This window comes from Desmodus rotundus, chromosome 3, assembly GCF_022682495.2.
Source record: "Desmodus rotundus isolate HL8 chromosome 3, HLdesRot8A.1, whole genome shotgun sequence".
Classification (NCBI taxonomy): domain Eukaryota; kingdom Metazoa; phylum Chordata; class Mammalia; order Chiroptera; family Phyllostomidae; genus Desmodus; species Desmodus rotundus.
The window spans coordinates 23258578-23278297 of NC_071389.1; the positions used below are offsets into that span (position 1 = coordinate 23258578).

Sequence of the window (19720 nt, forward strand, 5' to 3'; positions counted from 1 at the left end):
GAAGTAGAAGTCTCCCCATGCCTTTAAATGTCATTGTCGCATATGCTAATGGCCCCCACATTCACCTCTGAATGTCAGGTTCTTATACCCCAATGGGAAAGCACCTCTAACTCACCATGTCCCAAATGCAGCTCTTCATCCCCCCCCACCACCCCGCCACACCCCTCCGTTCTGTCTTCCCCATCGCGGGGATAGATAGTCACAAGATGTTCCGGCAAAAAGCCTTGGTTCTTCCTCTTTTTCTCTCTCTCCCTCACATCCTGTATCAGCACCTCACAGCCCCTTTTGACGTGACCTCCAAAATGCATATCAAACCTGAGACCCTGTCCTTCCCCCACTACCAATTAAAGCCACCATCATCACTCATCTGTCTCTCCGGTAGCCTCCTGACTCCAAACTAACTGCTTTCATCGCGGTTCCCCTACCGCCTCTTTTCCCTTTGGCAGCCAGTGAGCCCTCCTAGGTGTGAGCCCCATCACGACAGTTCACAATCCTCCAGTAACTTCCTAACACAACTTAGAGTGAAGTCCAGGGTTCTGGGAAGGGGAACAGGACCCTGTGTAACAGGGCCTCCACCACCTCTCTGACCTCATCCTCTCCCTTCTCATTCATTCCCCTCTGGCCCCCAGTCCTTCTCTCTGTTCCTGGAATGTGCCGAGGACTCCCTTGCTTCAGGGAATGCTTCCTCTCTCCATTGTCTGGATTCTATCCACTAGGTATTTCCCAGGCTCTTCACTCATTCTCAGCTCAAATGTCACTTCCTCATGGAGCCCTGCCATGATGTCAGATCTCACATAGCCCTCAGGGGCTTCTCCCCTTACTCCACTTTATTTTCCATTATATAAGCTGTCCCCACGTGACACCCTGAATGTGTGTTTGTTCATGTGCTTCTCATCCTTCTCCTAAGGAGGAACGCAGGCTTCATCTGGGCAGGGACCTTATCTTGGTCACTGCTGGCTTATCTTTGCCTAGAACAGTGCCTGGCAAACTGTAGATGTTAAAGAAAACAGACTGCATGAATGAATGAAGGAATGAATGCTCTTCATGGCCACTAGGTACAGTACAATCTGCTGCTGTGTGACTGTGGACATGTCCTGTGTCATCTCAGGGCATGTCCTTTCCTAGGGAGAGCTGGCTGCAAGTCAGAGCATCCCCCTGCTCCGAACAGTGCACTGTGCTGGATGAGCCCTGGGCTTTGCTCTTCATTTCCTCACCCCACTGGGGAAGAAGGCTCGGCTCTCCATCCAGAGTTTGATGGTCCAGGCTTTGGATTGTCATGATGACCACCAGGGGGCGCTTGATGCTTAGATTCTGGACCACAGGCTTTGGGCCCTAGATTCTCACGGTGGGTAGAAGTTAGAGGCCACTGTGCGTGACTGCTGTTTGGACTCCTGTATGCAGGTGGTTTAAAGACCTTTGGGGAGTGCGAAGGCATTTCTAAGAACCCTGACTCTGGGACTCAAGGGGTGGGTCTCAGCTCTTGCATCCCCTCTCATGGCTCCTCACCCAGGGATGGACCCCAGGAAATGATTTGCCTGTGCCTACCTGGGGAAGGGAAGAAGTGAGCTCACTAAGAAGGAAAGTGTGCTCTGTGGCTTCTCACGTGTCCTAGACTCCAAATCCCCTTGTGTCTTTGGGCAAGTGAACCTTTTGGTATCAGATTGAGCCGGATGATCCTATTATCCTTGGGGTCCCTCCAAGCATCCAGACAGCTGGCCAACCTGTCCCAGTCCTTTGTCTTCCTTCAGGCCTGGGCACTGCACTGTCCCCACTGTCCAGGGAAGGCTGCCTCCCTGGACTGCAGCTTGTCCCTCAGACTCTCGAGGCCCTAGCAGGGCAATCTCAGGAGTGGGGTGACTCACAAATGCACACACATTTCATTCTCTCAACAAGTTTGAATGCCTTTGCTCTCGACCCATATACAGATGGGGAAACTGAGGACCAGCGAGGTCACATATGAGCGTTTGATTGCTTGTATCTGCTGCACCCTTTGTGTCGTGTGTGCCCAGTGCCCCCTCGGGCCAGTGCCTTTCTGAAGAGTCATCTCCTTCAGCTCAAACAGCCTCTGGGCCTCTGCCTGGAGCATCCGTCCCTCAGACCTTCTCCTGGCCGGTTTCTTCCTGTCATTCTGGTGACAGGCCAGATGCCACCTCCTCAGAGACGCCAACCCTGACCACACCTGGTCCCGCTTTTTCTCACTAGCTTTATGATCTCCTCTAGAGCACTTACCACCGTCTGAAATTAGCCAATTTCCTAGTTTATGGTTTATGCTCCATCTCCCTCGTCAGAATGAAAGCGTCACTAAAGCAGGGACCTTGCCTGAATTGTTCCCCAGGGGGCCACATCTCCCACATGGTGCGCAGTAGGAGGCTCCCCATGGGCATTACTGAGAGAGTGAGTGAGGGGGATGGAGAGTCACCTGTCACCCACGCAGGTCTCCAGACACTAGCAAAGAGTCACACTGACCCTCCGTGCAGGCCCCAGGCTCTGGGACACTCCGGGGCAGACATGCCCGTTCCTCTCTGGGCTCCTGGCTCCCTCTCCTGCTCCCCATGAGTGGGCACGTGCCTCAGACAGGACACTGTGGAGTGTTTGATTTAAGAACCCAAGGCAAGACATGGGAGGAGGAAGGAGGGGAGCAGTGGGCCCTGAGGATGTGGTTCAGCCCCTGGTGGTCTGGGGAGGGGGCCCAGGGATGGCAGAGGTGCTGCTGCCTTTGCTTTTGCACACCCAGGCCGTGTGTGCGGACGGGGTCTGACCTCGCCCACCACCTGTGTGAGAGTGTGAGCCCCCTGCCAGTGGCCAGTGGTCAGGAGGCTGCAGATGGCACCGGCCCCTCACCGTGTGGCGTGCGAAGTGCTCCTGAGGTTCTCCTGGTGCCACGACAGCCGACTTGCAGGATGGCCAGGTGACTGAGTGGAGAGCAGACCATGCGGCAGGGCAGTCAGCCTTGCTTTGGGCCAATAAGTTCTGAATTAGAATCCTGGCTCCGTCACGTCCATGCTGTGTGGCCTTGGGCAAGTGACCTCCTCCCTCTGAGCTAAGAAGAAATGAACTCCGCTTTCTGGGACTGGCTCTGGCACTCTACCCTCCAGGCCCACTCTTTTCCGTCTGGGGTTCCTGGACGTCGTTCAATGCCCAGCATAAAGGGTTTCTCCTCTGGGTGACTACCACCCACCCCACCTGGGGAGTCAGTTTCTCCTCCCCTGGAGTCACCCTGCTCTGCCTGTGTCTGCAGCACAAAGACATTGTCTGTGGGCCTGTGCAGGCAGGCCTGGGCTTTGTCCATTTCCACATCCCTCATTTCCTGCACGGGGACAGGGTGCCCCTGCTATGGTGGTGACAGTGATGAGTTGGGTCCTGATCTGGGGTGACTTCTATTCTCAAAGACCCCTCAGGACAAAGTTGCCATCTACATCACTCCGATCTGATTCGCACCCAGCATCCCCTGCCCTCCTCCGGCTCCTCCTGGGGCTGCCCAGGGTGAGATCACATCGTCACTGACAGCAGCACTAACTGACTGTGGGGCAGGTGTGAGCTGCCAAAGACACACCTGCGTGGCAGCTCATTTAGTCCTCACCGCCACTGCTGCCCTCGGTCATATGCCCGTTTTTACATCTATTTATATCCAACGCTTACACCCGTTTGAGACAGGAACAAACTGAGGCTCAGGGAGATCAAGTGACTTGCCTCATGTCACATGGCTCAAAAATGGCAAAGCTGGTGGTGAGTTGCTCGGGGTTTCACAACCAGCTCTCCAAACAAACAAACAAAAGCCTTGATTTGTGGTGTTTGCCAATTTCTGTGGTGTAAATACTTCCACAGGACTTCAAGCTACCAACATGACAACACGGAACTTGAAGTTGGGAAGAGAGACTCATAACTGGCTCCTGTGAGTGGGTCTGAGCCAGCTTTTGTACCTCAGGGGGCAAAGCTGAGACTCAGACCCAGGCCTGTTTGATGCTGACCACTCGGCATTCCAATCTAGATCCCTAAGATCTGGTATTAAGTGAAAAAGACAAGGTACAGAAGGGTGCGTATCAAAGGGGAGAAAGCATATTCACACACGCGAAAGAATGTGCATGTAGGTATATTTGCTGTGCTCATGAATCTTGAAGGATTTGCCAGTGACTGGTAACATCACTGCTCTTTTTTTTTCCAGAAAGGGAAACCAGGTGGCCGAGACGTAGGGTGGGGGAGAGATTTATTCTGGGTGTCCTTCGTGCTCTTTACATTTTGAAACACGTGGGAGTATTAGCTTTTTGAAAAAAAGAGAAAAAGAGCAAACAAACAACAAATCCAGGCAACCAACCAGATGTAAACAGACGCTGAGCCAGCAGCTCTTTGCAAGGCTGGTCTGTGGGCCTGGAGCTGGGCGGGGCGGGCTCAGGGGCTTGGCTGGGGCCGCCCACCAGACCGCAGCTGCCTTTGGGCAGCCCTTGGCCTGTGCAGCCTGCTGGCGGGGGCGGCGGGGAGGGGCGGGCAGGCCACTGTGAGGGATGGGTGCACTTGTTTTAATTCTCATCCGTGTGGCTTGGTCACTGAGACCGTGGCACTGCACTCCAAACTCAATTAGAAATTTAACAAACCTTATAAATCCTCCCCAGCCTGAGCCTTGTAAATCTCCAGAGCGGGACCGGTTTAGCACTTATCCATCTCTGGCTTAATGACCTCCCCAGCCCGGCCTGGGAGTGATTCAGGGCCAGTGACAGGTCTAATTAGTAAGCACAAGTGCAGCTCCCGCAAGGTGAGGAGAAAGATCGAGGCTGGTCCCTGCCCCAGGGGAGGTTAGGAGGGGAGTCCTGGCCCTTGTCCAGTCTGGGGCTCCGGCACAGGGGAGGAGGGGCGCAGAGGGCGTGGCAGGAGGGACGCGGAGGGCGTGGCAGGAGCCTGACGGACTGGCTGCTGCGAATGCTGCCCTGTTGGTGTCTTGTCTCCCCCCCGGTTGTTGCTTGGCCATGGCTGTGGTGAGGTGTGCCACTTGTAACATTGTTGCACCGCAGCCCAGGTGGGACCCAAGCAGTCTCCAGCAAGGCAGCAAGTTTGTGGGCAGGTCTGAGGCTGTACTGGCAGCCTGTATGGCAGGTATTGGAGAGTTTTGAGGTGGGCTCTGGTCTCCCAGTGCCTGAGGTGATTGTGTTTCAGAGCAACACACATGACATCAGAGGGGGCCCAGACAGGCCTCTTTGTAAGGGTGTAGGGCTCAGGTTTGATGAAAATATAGATTTTCAACCAAGCTGACTATCCCTGTTAGGTAGTGAGCTCCCCGTCAGGATCCTCTATCACTGATGGAGCCCCAACTGTGTGCCAGGCCCTTCACACATCACCTGATGTGATCTTTAGCCGCCTATTTTACAGATGAGGGAACTGACGTGCAGAGAGTTTCCAGGACATGTCTCAGGTCACCCAGAACCAAGATTTGGATGGTGGCCTCAGAACCTGTAGCTGCCCCGCCACACCCCCTCCCTCTCTGCTGAAGGCGTACCCTTCAGATCGCCCCTCACCAAAGGGGACAGACGCTCACGATGATGCCAGCCACGAGCGATTGAAGGCTCCGGAGCCAACAGACACCGTCTCCTTGGCAACATCCTCTGCCTTTGACAGGCTGTCCCACCGTGTTCCGAGCTGGGGCGGGAGGCCCTGGACCCTCTCTGCTGTCTCTCCATTCTCTCTGTGGCTCATCCTCGGGTCTCATTTTCCCGTCCTCTCCCAGCCTCCTCTGGACTCCCTCTCTGGCCCCGATTCCCAACTCCCACGGAGTTATTTGCCGTGTTGTTGGGGGTGGGGAGGGTCTGAGCCCTCCCCTCTCCCTACCACGCCCACTGCTCAGATATGGGAGGCAGAGCTGGCACGCTGCCTGGAGTAAGAGGTGCTAGTTACACCCCCACCAGCCCCTCTGGCCTTCTCCCTGCCCAGGACGTGGGAAGAGTCACCAGGAGGAGGCCTGGGAAATTGGTTCTGTCTGAGGCTCATCCTCAGTGGCACAAAAGGGAAAGTTATAAATATTTTTATCTATAACTCACGACAAATGAAAATTTAATTACACTGAAAAATTTAAATTTCATAAGAAATAAATATTAATCCTGGAGAATGACTTTTGTGGGAAGTTAACTTTCAGATGTCGTCAATCTCGGAGGTGCCTGGGGTCTGGGAGGAAGAGGGGAGCCTCCAGTTCTGGCTTGTGGTCTGGGGGGGTCTCCACTCCTGAGGCTGAGGGTCTGAGGACTCAGATCTCCACCCAGGGGTGAGCCCACCCTCAGGCCCCTCCCTCTCTTTAGGGATAACTGAGGACCTACCTAGCCCAGGCACCGCTGGGGCTACTGTAGGGGAAGTGGGCAGCCGTTGTACCAGCGTCAGGTCCTGGAGGCAGACACTGAACTAACAACCATCGGTACCACCGCCCGGTTAGTGCCCTGCTACTGGGTACAAGCCCCCTCTCCCCACTCGGTTTTATTTTATTATTGCTAGTTACTTCTGAAAAATTCGAAACTAGCACACGCAGAGGACGAGGCACAAAGCACAGCGTGCAGCTCCGTGGGTGGTGGTTACGCGCAGGGAGACGCACTGCCCAGGTCAAGGAGGCCGCCCTGGTCCCCATGCTGGGCGGTCAGGGGCGGGAAGGCCCTGCCTTGGGGACCTTGGAAGATTCTTGATGGATGATCTGCTGCCTGGCCAGGGAGAGACTGATCTGGGGTCGGGTGGACTAATATTAGCAACAACATTTCAATATATACTGATCATTTATCATGTGCCAGGCCGGATTCTACGTGCTTTATGGGTATTAGCTCATTTAACCCTAACAACACCCCACTAGTAAGTGCTGTTATTACCTCATTGTATTGGCCAAGAAACAGAAACACAGAAAGGTTAAGCAATGAGTCTGAAGTCACAGAGTGGGTGGGAGGCATAGCCAGGTTATGCCCGAGTCCCCTGGCTTGAGTCCCTAGGCTCCTCTGAGCTGGGACAGCCCAGGGCTTGGCCCCAAGGGGCCTGGGTTCCAGTGACCCCTGGAACCTCTGCAGAACTTCTGATGTTTCATGCCTGCTGTGTGGCCTCTGGCAAGTCTCTCAACCTTTCTGAGCTTCAGGTTCCTTTTTTGAGAAACAGGGATGAAAATCATCACCCCGTGCCTCCAGGATTGGCCTGGCGCTGGGAAGAGGTGGCAGAGGTGGCTGTTGTATCCCTGTTGTACCCCCGGTCACAGTGATGGAGCCAGTCCTAACGGCGAGCTGCTCTGGCCTGCAAGCTGAGGGGCGCACTGAGGGAACCGTGTGCAGGTCTCATCTGTCCCTCCCTGCCAGCCACCTGCTGGCTCGGGGGATGGGCCCTGCTGTGAGTCCCAGCTGGTGGGTGAGGACGCTGACCTCTCGGGAGGAGCCTGAGGTCAGATAAGCTGCCTGTGGGAGTGGTGGGCGTAGTGGGGGTCTGCTCCGGGCATGGAAGTGAGTGCAGTATTGGGACCTGCATCCCAGGAGGGGTCTCACATAAGCAGAGGTGGGAAGTTTGAAGTGTGCATGTGGTGTTGGGGTGCTGGGAGGGCAGGCTGGGTTTTGAGCTGCCCACCTCAACTGCTCCCCCTTTCCACAGATGCTAAAGCTGAGGCCACTCTGGGCTGGGGCTGCAGAGCCTGGGCCTGGGACTGAGCTGTGCCTGGGTGCAGGGGGTTAGAAGTGAAGATGGGAACTTGGACTTGAGCCTGGCAAGCAAAGTCCTGAAGGGGGAGGCTGGGCCTAAGTGCCAACCTGGGGCAGCGGGGTGGTGCCCAGAGGGCCTCATCCTGCATCTGTCAGTGGTGTGGCCTACGTGTGGCAAGAAGAGCCCAGCAGAGGCCAGGCCCCAGGGGTCTAATTTCCCTCTTTATGACCCTCCACGGAGGTGGGTGACAGAAACCTACACTTCTCTAGGGACTAAATGGACCAGGTGCTCCTTAGTTTGCTGACCCAGAATGCTGAATGGGGGTAGTTCAGGCAGCAGATGGGAAATCCAGCTTCTGTAGCAAAATCAAAGGACTGTTCACCCCTCCCCCCAAGATGCAGACATACACACATGCATTCTCACATATTCAGACATGGACATGCATACTGACATGCATGTGCACATGGGCATGCACACCCACACACAGATGTTCATACACAGAGGCGGCCACACAACCATACACAGATTCCTGGGTGTGCGTGTGTCCCTGGCATCCGCCCTCCCTCTGGCGTTCTGCTGATGGAATGCTGTAATTTTTTTCTATTAAATGTTGCATTTGTTGTGCCTTTTATTAGCTCCCCTCATTAAAAATGATATTATCCCCATAAATAAGCTGGTGCCTGAGAAGAGAGCCTGACTCCATTTCTCTTCCTAATTGAGACACTTAGCCCTGATTTGCACATCAGCACGCACTGAGCGGATTAATTTTCAATTAATGCTCCTGCGTGGGTGGCTATAGGCAGTGTGGGCTCACGGCCCGGTGGCCTGGGAGCAGGGACAGGGGGAGACCAGGAGGACCCAGCCAGGGTGTCTCTGTGTCTCCTGGCTGCAGGACACAGAGCACTGGGGACTGTCTGGGGCTTCGTGTTTTGTTCTTGGTGGGAAAGTGGACCCTGAGGCCTCTGCTGTGAGAAGCACCCTGCTCCCGTACCACATGCCATGGACTGAATACTTGCATCCCCTGCCAAATGCACGTGTTGAAACCCTAACCCCCCATGTGATAGTATTCGGAGATGGGGCTTTGGGAGGTAATTAGGTCACGAGAATGGCACTGCCATGTTAGGACTTGTAAGAAGAGACATGAAAGAGTGTGCCTCCTCTTTCTGTTTTCCACCATGTGGGGACACTGGCTGCCTCTAGCAAACCAGGAGGTGAGCCCTCACCAGACACTGGATCTGCCAGCATTTTGACCTTAACCTTCCCAGCCTCCAGAACAGTGAGAAATGAGTGCTTGGTTAAGCCATCTAATCTATGGTGATTTGTTATAGCAGCCTCAGTCGGCGAAGACAGCAGGAAAGGGCCACAAACGCTGGTGCGAGCCTGCGACCAGACAGGCCTAGAGCCCCAGTCCTGCTGAAGCATTTCCTGGCAGGGGACCCTGGAACCATTCATATTTATCTTTCCAAGACTTGTGTCCCATCTGCAAAGGGGATGTAATAAGGTGAAGGGTTGGGGGTTAAATGAGATGATGCAAGCAGTGCTTGTGAGGCGCTAGCCTCTTCCTCCCTCTCGTCTTCTCTTTCCTCCATGTCTGTCCGTAAGGCTGGTTTTCCACCTGCATCCTGATGCTCTGTCTGCTCAGCCCCTTTGCCTTAGACCTGGCCCTGGGAACAGGAGCCTCCCTGCCCCGCTGGCAGCCGCTGTCCTGTGGTACTTCCAGTGGCCACTTGCATTTGGTGGCTCAGAGTACAGGATGTGGTTGTTGGTATCCCGGGAAACCCTCACCTTCAAGTGGAATGGGCAGGACATGGTCTCCCCTGCTCTGCCCAGGGCGTCTGCTCAACGCATCGCGCAGCCACTTCCAGGCCCTTGGCTGGCAGTTCCCTGCGCGTCAGCCTCCGTGGGTGCGGCCTTCCTTGTGAGACCCGCACAAAACCCAGCAGCTGTAGGCTCATTCCTGCCTCTTGTCACGGTCAAAAACAAAACATTCTTGGAGTCAAAAAATGGAAGAACAACTTATGTCTTTTGAGGAACACTAAGGAAAATTCTATCTATAACAAACAGCATTGCCTCTTAAAGCCCCTGTTTCATCCAACCATCTCTCTCTCTCTCTCTCTATCTATTGATCTCTCTCTCTCTCTCTCTCTCTCTCTCTCTCTATCAGGCATGGCTGCTGTCCTTTGAGCCTCTCTCGGGACTCCCCCAGACTCCCCCCTGAACCCAGCCTGTGGCGCCGAGGCTGTGAAATAGTGACCCAAGCGCATACCCTACTACCAGACTTATCTAGTTAGGCCTGCACAATATTTTTTACATATATATACATTTATGCATATTATACATACAAATGTACATATATTTATAAATGTATTTACATTTATACATGTAAATATAAATTGATATGTATATTTGCAATAGTGAGTAACATTAAAAAAACTGGGAGCTTCACATAAAAGTTTGCGTTTTCAGCTTCACCTGAAAAGTCAGCTCTGGCAGTGCTGTGCCCTGATGGAGCCCTGTACTTTCCTGCTACCTGATGCCCCCCTGCCCCCACCGCCCCCCCCCCCCCCCCCCCCGCCCGCTCCCTTTTGACACTCACCTGGCCCCTGTGTCGGGCGCATGGCCCTTGCTCTTGTCTTCCCCCCACCCCCTTCTGGGGCCGCTCTCTCTGATGGTGTCCTGCCCTTTGGCCAGCCAGCTCTCGGGACCTCTCAGTTCCCCTCACTTGCCGCTGACGCTGAGGAACTGGGCAGGCAAAGACCCCTCCTGGGCTGCTGAGCAGGAGGAAAGGGTGTGTGCATTCTCGTTTGTATTTTCCTCTTGTGCCACTTGCAAGCCATCCCCCAAGCCCCAGGTCAGGGCAAGTCCTCCCAGGTCCTAGTCCCTGAGGGTTGGGATCCCTCCTTCTTATCTGGGCTCCAGGGCTTCTTTCCAGATCAGTGAAAAAGTTTTCTCTTCACAGCAAACGAACCCCAGCTTGGAGCTCTCCCATTGACTCAGGAGAACTTTCCAGAACAAGCATCTCTGTCTTTCAGACACAGCGGCATCTGCTTTCTGAACGAACGGGCAGCTTCCTCCTCTGCTGAGGCTGGTTCCTCTGGGGATCCCAGCCCCTCCCTAACTCTGCCCACTGTTGTGTCACCGTCACCGAGGCTGTCCTGCTGGTCCTCAATGCCTCACCCCTGGCGTGTGTCATGTGACTCCAGGCCATTGACTTCAGGCAAATGCTGGGGCGTCGGTGGAGCCCTAGGGCTAAGGGGGCAGACTCAGGGGAATGGGCTGCAGGGCTTCAAATCCTGCTTTTTCTGCTTAGCTCTGTGACCTGATTCCGTGTCTCTAGGTGTCAGTGTTCTCTGGAAAACAAGGATGGTAAATAACAGCACCGATGTCATAGGGGCGTTGTGCCAATTAACTGCGATAATGCATTTAGCACCTTCATACTCAAAGTATGGCAGCATCCCTACCTCCTGGGTGCCTACGAGAAATGCGGAATCTCGGGCCCCAGACCTGCTGAACACGGATCTCCATTTCAGTAAGAACCCCAGCGGTTCCTTGCGCACAGTCCAGTCTGAGAAGCTCTGCTTGCACACCTCTTGGCACAAAGTCAGCACTCGAAAGTGGGAGCTGTCGTGATGATTAATTTAAAAGAATCCCTTAAGCCCTGGCTGGCATGTCTCAGTGGATTGAGTGCCGGCCTGCGAACCAAAGGGTCACTGGTTCGATTCCCAGTCAGGGCACCTGCCAGGGGTGTGGGCCAGGTCCTCAGTAGGGAGCAGGAGAGAGGCACCCACACATTGATGTTTCTCTCCCTCTCTTTCTCCCCACCTTCCCCCCTCTCTAAAAATAAATAAATAAAACCTTAAAAAAAAAAAGAATCCCTTAAAGTCAGGCAGCTTCTGGAGCAATCCTCTCTCTGCAAATGAACACTGCTCGACCACTTCAGCCTGCGTCCCCGCCTCGTGGTCCCTATCGGGAAAAACGGAGGTCAAGATTCCATCTCCTGGAGCTGATTGGAGAGTTCAATAAGATTAAGCCAAGGGGGCTTCAGAGTTGTGGAATGTGCTACCTGCTGTTCTTCCCATTGGAAACATGTGAAATTGAGGCTTTCAAAACCAAGCGGTTAGTCCAAGCTCATTTAGTGAAATCAGCAACGGAACTGGATCTAGTCCTGGGGCCTGGGGCCTGGGACCTGGGACCTGGGACCTGGGACCTGGGACCTGAGTCCGTGAGCAGTGCAGGTCCCTAGAGTGCCCAGATCGCCAGACCAGGCCACAGTGACCCCCTGGACCCTCTCATCTACCCCTCTTACAGCGGAAACTCTCTGGGGTGTCTCCCGTGAATGGAGCTTGGCTGGTTGCATCTGGTTTGTGTGTTAGGGTGGAGGTGGCTGCAGATCAGAGAGGGGGTGGGGGCAGGAAGGATGGGGCAGCCCCAAGATCTGACGGTTGATTAAAATGCCCTCACAGGTGATCAATCCCCAGCCAAGGGCTTGAATCCTCAGTGGCCTGGCTCCTCTCTGGCAGAGCAGAAGGCGGGGCTGTCTTCTTCCCGATCTCTGAATGCCCAGCGTGGGGCCTTGATGTTGATGCTGCCTCCAAAATAGTCCTATCTTGTTTCCATAAAAGCTTCTGTCACTGTTGCTGACAGGTCAGCCATTAAGTCTTTGGCAAAATTGTAAGAATTATTAACATACGAGGTTTTATGTTATTTGACAGCTGTCGGCTCTTTTGGAATCCATATCACCCAGTCTCCTCCCTTTCCTCCCTCCCCTCCCTTCTTCCCTCTCCCTACCCCAGGAGGGTGGGAGGGGCCTCCCTGTCATTGGGAACCAGGAGGAGACAAGTCCATGTCAAGCTTCTCTCACTAACCCTCCTGCACATCTGTGGCATATTCCCTGAGGCCCAACACGCCCCTTCTCTTGTCCTGACCTGGAGCATTTCTCACGTGGACTTAACCTCATCCACATCCTGGCTTCAGCGGCTTTGACGACAACTCCCTGCTCTCCATTTACCACCCAGCTCTGCCCAGGCTCACACACGCATCTGCCTCCAGGACGGCACCTCTGTGATGCTCCCAAGAGACCGTCGTGGCTCTTCCTCTAGAGTTTCCCATTAGTCACCTGGCCCCATCGTCCATCCTGCCTCCTGGGCCAGAAATCCCAGGGCACCCGATCTCGCTCCCACTTGCTCCCTCCCACAGTCTTTGTTTCCCAAGCCCTACCCATTCCACTTCCTGAAACCCTCCTACTCTCCACTTCCTGAAACCCTCCGACTCTCCCCTTCCCCCATCGCCCTTAACTTTGCCTGCACCTGGGGCTTGCCCTCTCTTTCTGGGCCACCACATCTCTGTCGTCACTAGTCGGTGCACTGCCCAGGTCCTCTGGGGCCCCACTTCCAAACGCCAGCAGAGTTTCTCTGGGGCTGCAGCCTGCTCCCTGGAGTTGGTGTGTAAGTGCCCCAGCCCCTTCCCCCGTGGGTAGGAGAACTGAAGTCCATGGTCTTCTCAAGTCCCTGAGGTCCCCAGTGGAACAAAGCTCCATTTTTCCCATTGTGGCTTGATAAAGCTGCATTTTTCTCCTTCCTCCCTTCCCTGCCTCACTCCCCACTCCCCTGCTGGGGTGTCCAGCCATCGCCTCCCTAAGAAAGGGCTTGCACTCAGTCCTTATCTCAGAGTCGGCTTCTAGGGGAACCCAATCCAGGACAGGACTGCGGTCTGTCCATCCTGCAGACACAAGGGTGAGCCTGAGGACATGCACGTCTGATTCCTTCACTCCCGTCTCGGGATGTGAGGGGGGTTGGTTCCCACTCTGGTTCCATCCCTCTGCGGCAGTGAAAGGAACGCTTCCAGACGCCTGTGGATCTGGATCCAGAAAACCCAAGTACACCGGAGTGAGGAGACGGCCGCTTACACTTTAAACGCAGTTACCACAGGCTTCAAGTAGGACGCTTTTCTGGTGCCTTCATTCAATAAAGTTTTGCGTTCATGCAGCTATTAAATAACACAGATGTAAGGCCATCGGTGTTAAAGAGACACATTCCCAAATATCGAGATACATCACAAAGCTTCCCTAAATTAAGCTTGTGTTGGTTAGTACAAGAATGAACGAATTAGCAGAAATGTCCAAACTAGGACCCTAATAAATGACCGAAGTGGCATTTCAGATTAATGTAGAAAGGGCAGGTTAGGCACGGACCAGGGGTGGGTGCTTAGTTAATCTCGGGAAGAAAGAGAGACAGCTACTCCGTGAGAATTCCGGTTGGGTAAAAGCGTGAGTATGAGGAACGAAACCACAAAGAACTAGAAGAAACGAGGTGATTGTCCCAGGAGGAGGTGGGCCTTCCCAAGGAAACAAAGGAAGACACTATAGACAGGACTGTGAGAAGCGACACAATAAAAATAAGGAATCTCGAAGTTCAAAGGCAGGCCGCCTGGGGAAATACATTGGTGGTATGTACTACGGAAGGAAAAAACAAGAAGTCGAGGAGGGTTTAATGGAATCAACCTCCATTTTAGTTTGCGCCTGACATCTGGTATTAAAAACTCAGCAAAAGCTGGCGCAAATCCTGAAAAGGAGTTCTGCTTGTGGAAGTGCTCACCCCCATGATCGGGAAGTTCTCCATGGTGTCCAGCCTACATCCTTCTTGCTGCAGTGGGGAGCTTTTCTATCCTTCAGTCCTTGGGGAATAGGGGGGAGGTCTTTCTTGAGGGGACTTCACACACTGTATGTGACTCCTGGGTGTCTTTTTTGGCCACCTACAAAGTCTGGGAGAGTTTGAGAGAGTTCAGGCTTCTTGGAGGGTTCATGGGATCTTAGGCCAGGACATATGACCCACAGCTGACCCCCTTCTTGCTGTCCTCCTCCAGTCCCCATCTCCACCCTGCGCCCACCTGATCTTGCGTGGACCTCGTCCTGAGCCCCATTCCGAACCCCATCTGGATCCCAGTCTTGAGCCCTCTCTGACCACCACCCCACCCGTGCCAGGCCTCGGCTGGAGCCCGCCCAGCCAGGTCCCGCTCTGCGCTGCCACTCTCAGCCTGGCCAGCTGCACAGGGAACAGATGGGCTTCCCGCAGACGCGGCAGCAGCACAGAAGCTAATCCACTTTTATCTCGTTATGGTGACAGCCACCCTGTTAAATGGAATGGACTATTGATTCGGGGCTCACTTCCAGCCTGAGGATTTTCCATCACAGGCCTGAGTAGAATAGGAGAAAAGCAGCACATTAACTCGGGTGCCAGTCAGGAGAGGCTGGGGTGGGGGCAGGCGCTGGGGGGATGCCAGAGCCCGGACTGGCAAGTCAGGCCCCAGGGGCGCTCAGGGTCCAGCCCAGAGGCAGGGTCCGAGAGAGCCCTCCTGACCTCCTGCTGCAAGGGGGCCAGGGTGGGGTGGGGGCGAGGGAGCAGAGACACATGTGCTCAGCCTTGACACACACATGTACACCCAACACCAACACAGGCACACCCAGCCCTGACACACACATGCTCCCATATCGACACACGCACACACAGCCCTCACACATACACCCAACATCGACACACACACACAGCCCTGACACACACACACAGCCAACACTGACATGCACACACAGCCCCGACACACACACACACACACAACCAACATTGACACACACACAGCCCAGACACATAGTGCACCCAAAGCTAATGCACGTCTACACATACACCCAACACTGAAACACACACACATGGTCCCGGGCACAGAGACACAGGCACACATGCCTACAGTGCAGACACATATATGATCCCATTATCAACACTCACACATACACAACACCGACACACACGTGACACACTGGAACACATACACCCCTCACTGACTCACATATGAACCCACCGTTAACTCGCATCTACACAAACGCCCAGCACCGAAATGCGCACACATTACAGACACACAGAAACGCCCAATCCTGACTGATGTATTACCCAACACTAACATCCACCCACACATGCCCTGGCACACCCTCGTGCAGTACTGACACACACACACACTGACATCACATACACACATGCCGACACATTCCTCCTGCTCATGGCGCTGACCCACTCACAACACTGATATGCAGACAAACACACACTCACTGACCCACATTCTGTAGACACACCTAGTACCTACCAGCATCCGTACCCAAGTGACTCCCACCTGCCACACGAGAGCCGAGGTCTGCCAGGCGCACACACAGCAGTGAGGCCGGCGTGTGTGCTTGTCACCTGGCGCTGGAGCAGAGGTCATGATGCTTGTGTGTAGGACATGTACACACCCGTACACACACTACGCACTCTCACGATCCCACTGGGGGTTCCCTCTGCTCAGTCCCCCAGTCGTCACGGGACATCTTTCCTGCTGTGACCTGGGCAGGAGCTGAGTGGGACAGAGAGGAAGTCTTGGTGCTGCCCTGGAGGAGCTGTGCCTGTGGTGGGGAGGCGGGCACATCACACTCCCCTCACTGTTTTCAGCACTTGAAATGTAGACACTTTCAAAATCTTCACAACAGTCTTTGGAAGTAGTTACTATTGTTAGCCTTAGTTTGTAGATGGAGGACCTGGGCGTGGAGAGGCTAAACAACTTGCCCAAGGCCACACAGCTCTGAGTGGTAGAGCTGGGATTTGAACCCAGGCTCTCAGGCCTCCAAGTATGTGTAGCCTCTACATACACAGTTTCTTCACTTCAGACACCCATGTGCCCCACAGTTGCAGAGCCAGACCCGCCTGCACACGCAGATGAACACCTGTGGTCTGGGCACAGCCCATCTGGGATGACCCACCTGGGCGAATCCACCTACTTTCTGGGCTGTGTGCGAGGAGGGCCCCGCATGAGGACTCCACGGTGCCCTGCCTCTGAGGAGAGGGGTAGTGCACCTGGAAGAGGCCCCGGAGGGGAGTCCCGAGGGCCAATGGGCATGGCAGGTGCTTTCCCAGGGGTCTTGTCTGACCAGGCCCTGGGCCTCTCCCCACCTGTGTCCTTGATCTCCTTTGCACGTCACCAGCTCAGGCTGCTTCATGCAGCTGGGACCCCAGGGCCAGGGCCTGGGGGAGGCACATTGGCAGGCAGTGAGTAGCCGCTGGGGAACTGGGTTTCTCACACAGGACAGGGGAAGGTGAGCCAGGAAGTGAGTCAGCAGTGAGCTGGCTCCGGAGGTCTTGCTGTTTGGGACCAGATCTGGAAAGGCACTTTGGGCTGCCGCCTAGTGACGAAGAAGCTGGAGCTGGACTGACCACATTCAGTCCCTGTTGAAACCCTGACTGCCTTTGTCTGATGCATCCCCGCGGGCAGGTCACTTAGCCCAGTCCTCAGTTCCCCAGTCTGAAAAACGGTGCTCACAGATCACCTGATGTGCTGGGCTGCAGGGAAGGTTAGAGGGTGTGGAACATGTGAGATGCCCGGCACAGTGGGGGGCATCTCTGCTCCCCTGTCTCTCAGATGTTGAGTCCTTGGGACCTTTGCCAAGGACAACTTCGGTATACCCACAATTCCACACCCACGGTCATGTGCCCATGGTCACACACCCATGGCTACACACCCATGGTTACATGCTGTGTTTATACACCCATGGTTATACACCCATGGTTACATGGCTGTGGTTACACACCCGTGGTTACATGGCCGTGGTTACACACCTGTGGTTACAAAGCCATGGTTACACACCCGTGGTTAGGTCGGGAGTCTGGAGAGGGGCTTGGTTCTCATTCTGGGAGGGAGTCTCAGGTCCAGGGAGGGCCCCAGCGCCTGGCCTGGGGTCCACTGGGCTGAGGACTTGCTCTGGACTGAATTGTGTCACCAAACCTATACGCTGAAGCCCTAACACCCAACGTGATGGTGTTTGGAGGTGGGGCCTTTGGAGCAGTTAGGTTTGGATGAGGTCAGGAGGGTGGGGCCCCATGATGGGACCGGCGCCCTTATAAGAAGAGACACCTGTGAGCTTGCTCTGACAACCGCTCCCCCGCCGCCGCCAGCAGGTGGAAGACGCCACGTGAGTGCACAGTGAGTGACGGCTGCCCACCAGCCGGGGAGGGGGGCCTCATCAGGGCCCCCTGTGCTGGCGAGGGCTGGTGTGAGGCTGGCTCCGTGACCTGGCTCTCCCTGACCACACCACAGCCCAGGACTTGCCACCTGTAAAATGGGGACTGTGTTAGACCCTCTCCAAAGACTTGCTCCGTTCTGACCCCATGATACCACGGAATCGCGGCGTTTCCTAGCTGCTGGGTGAGTCTCTGACAGGGAGATGTAGACAGCACGCCAGATGCCCCCCACTGCCTGCCCTCCACCCTGTTTCCCGGAGCTGTGGCTTTGTGGTGGGAGGGGGTGGAGGAGGATGCTCCCATTGGTGACCCTCCCGCCTGTGGTCTGGAGCATCGGGATGACACTCTGGCTGGGCCTTCCCAAGGCACTTCTGGAAAGAGGGATGCGGGCCAGGCCACCGAATGCAATGGTTTATACCCAGGGTCTCCAAGCCCTGGGGACTCACGGACACTGCCCTGTGGCTCTCTTCTTTCCCCATCAGCCAAGATGTCCTTCTGCTCACCTCAGCCCAGCTGCCCCCCACTCAGCCCAGCTGTCCCCCTACTCAGCCCAGCTGTCCCTTCACACCAGTCCAGATATCCCCTCACCTCAGCCCAGCTGTCCCCCAGCTTAGCCCAGCTGTCTCCGCATATCAGCCCAGCTGTTCCCCCACTTCAGCCAACCGCTTTTCCAGTATGAGCCTATCTGTTTCCATCATTAGTCAAGATGGCCTTCCCTGTCTGCCCAGCTGCTCCCCAACACCAGCTGAGTTCTCTCCCATCTCCCTGCTCCCTGGTACCGTTCCAGGTGTTCCCCACGTCACCCAGCTTTTCTACCTTATTAGACTGGTGGCTGTGCCCCTCACAGGCCAAGTGTCTCGCCCCACCTGCCCAGATGTTCTCCCCCCACATCAGCCCAGCTATCCTTCCTCAAGTCAGCCCAGATGTTCCTCTCCACATCTGTCCAGCATCTGCCCCCATCACATCAGCCCAGCTGTCCGCTCCCCATCAGCTGGCTCTTATCTCCTTACATTAGTTCAGCGGTTCTCTTTTCTGGGGCCCTTCTCAGGGATGGGAAGGGACATGTCGGGTTCCCCTAGGCAGCTTCTCTGGCATCGCTAGAGGATCCGCCCCCTTGCTCTGCTCCAACTGTCCTCCTCCGCGGGGGAAGCAGGGGCATGGCTTGTGGTCTCTCATCCTAGGGTCATACCCCACTCTTCCCCGAGAGGGACAGGGTCGGGAGAAGGAAGCGCCCGAGGCTGGAAACGATGGAGAGAATTCAGGCATCCCCAGCCCCCTATTGATGGGGGGACCCTGACATCACTACCCACCCCTTCCTGAGCCAGGGGGAGCACCCGGCATGACCCCATCCCCAGAGAGGCTGCAGGGCGCCCAGGCATGCTGCAGTCACCGCAGCCCAGAGAGGAGAGACAGCCCCTCACCACCCCCTTCCCCACCCAGACAGGAACAGCCCCTGAAATCATCTTCCTCACCCTAGTCTGAACCCCCAGAGGAGAAAAGACAGATTCTGATTAAATATGCAAATTCAAGCAGATGGCAGAGCACAGTGATGGACGGGCTGTCAGAAGAGCATGTCACCACGTGATGCCTGTGCCTGGGTGTGTGCGTCTGTGATTAGTGTGCGGACACTGCGTGGTGAGGAGAGGCGGGGGGCGGGGGGGCACTGCCTCTGGCGGATGGGGCTGGGCTGTGTGGGCTGGAGGGAGGGGGCGGAGGGAAGTGGATGACCATCCACGGAGGGTCAGCCTGGGACCTCCCTGTGGCCAGCTCTCCAAGCCAGGATGCTAATTCTGCCAGGTCAGGACTGGGATGGGAGGGGATTCATTAGTATAATCTGGACCTGTATCTCTGCTCTTGCCATCGGCCAAACAATAAAAGACACAATATTTACACAACTTACCAGGGGAAGCAATATTGGGCCATTGATTTTGTGTCCCTTGGATTTTCACGGTCTAAACCTTAATGGTTTTTAATCATAAAATATTAGCGCCACAGGGCACTTAGCATAGGCACCTTGCTGGTGGGGAAGGGCCCTCCGCCCCCTCCGCAGCTCC

The 19720-nt window shown here is 55.1% G+C and overlaps 1 long non-coding RNA gene across 1 annotated transcript in view; it reads left to right on the forward strand.

Moving 5' to 3' along the window:
• The first annotated feature begins 17349 nt into the window (after positions 1–17349).
• Positions 17350–19720, forward strand: part of LOC123479169 (uncharacterized) — a 74824-nt gene continuing 72453 nt past the window's right edge. The window contains exons 1-2 of the long non-coding RNA XR_006654704.2: positions 17350–17850; positions 19200–19301. This is a non-coding gene — a long non-coding RNA (uncharacterized lncRNA). The remainder of the gene's footprint in view (positions 17851–19199; positions 19302–19720) is intronic.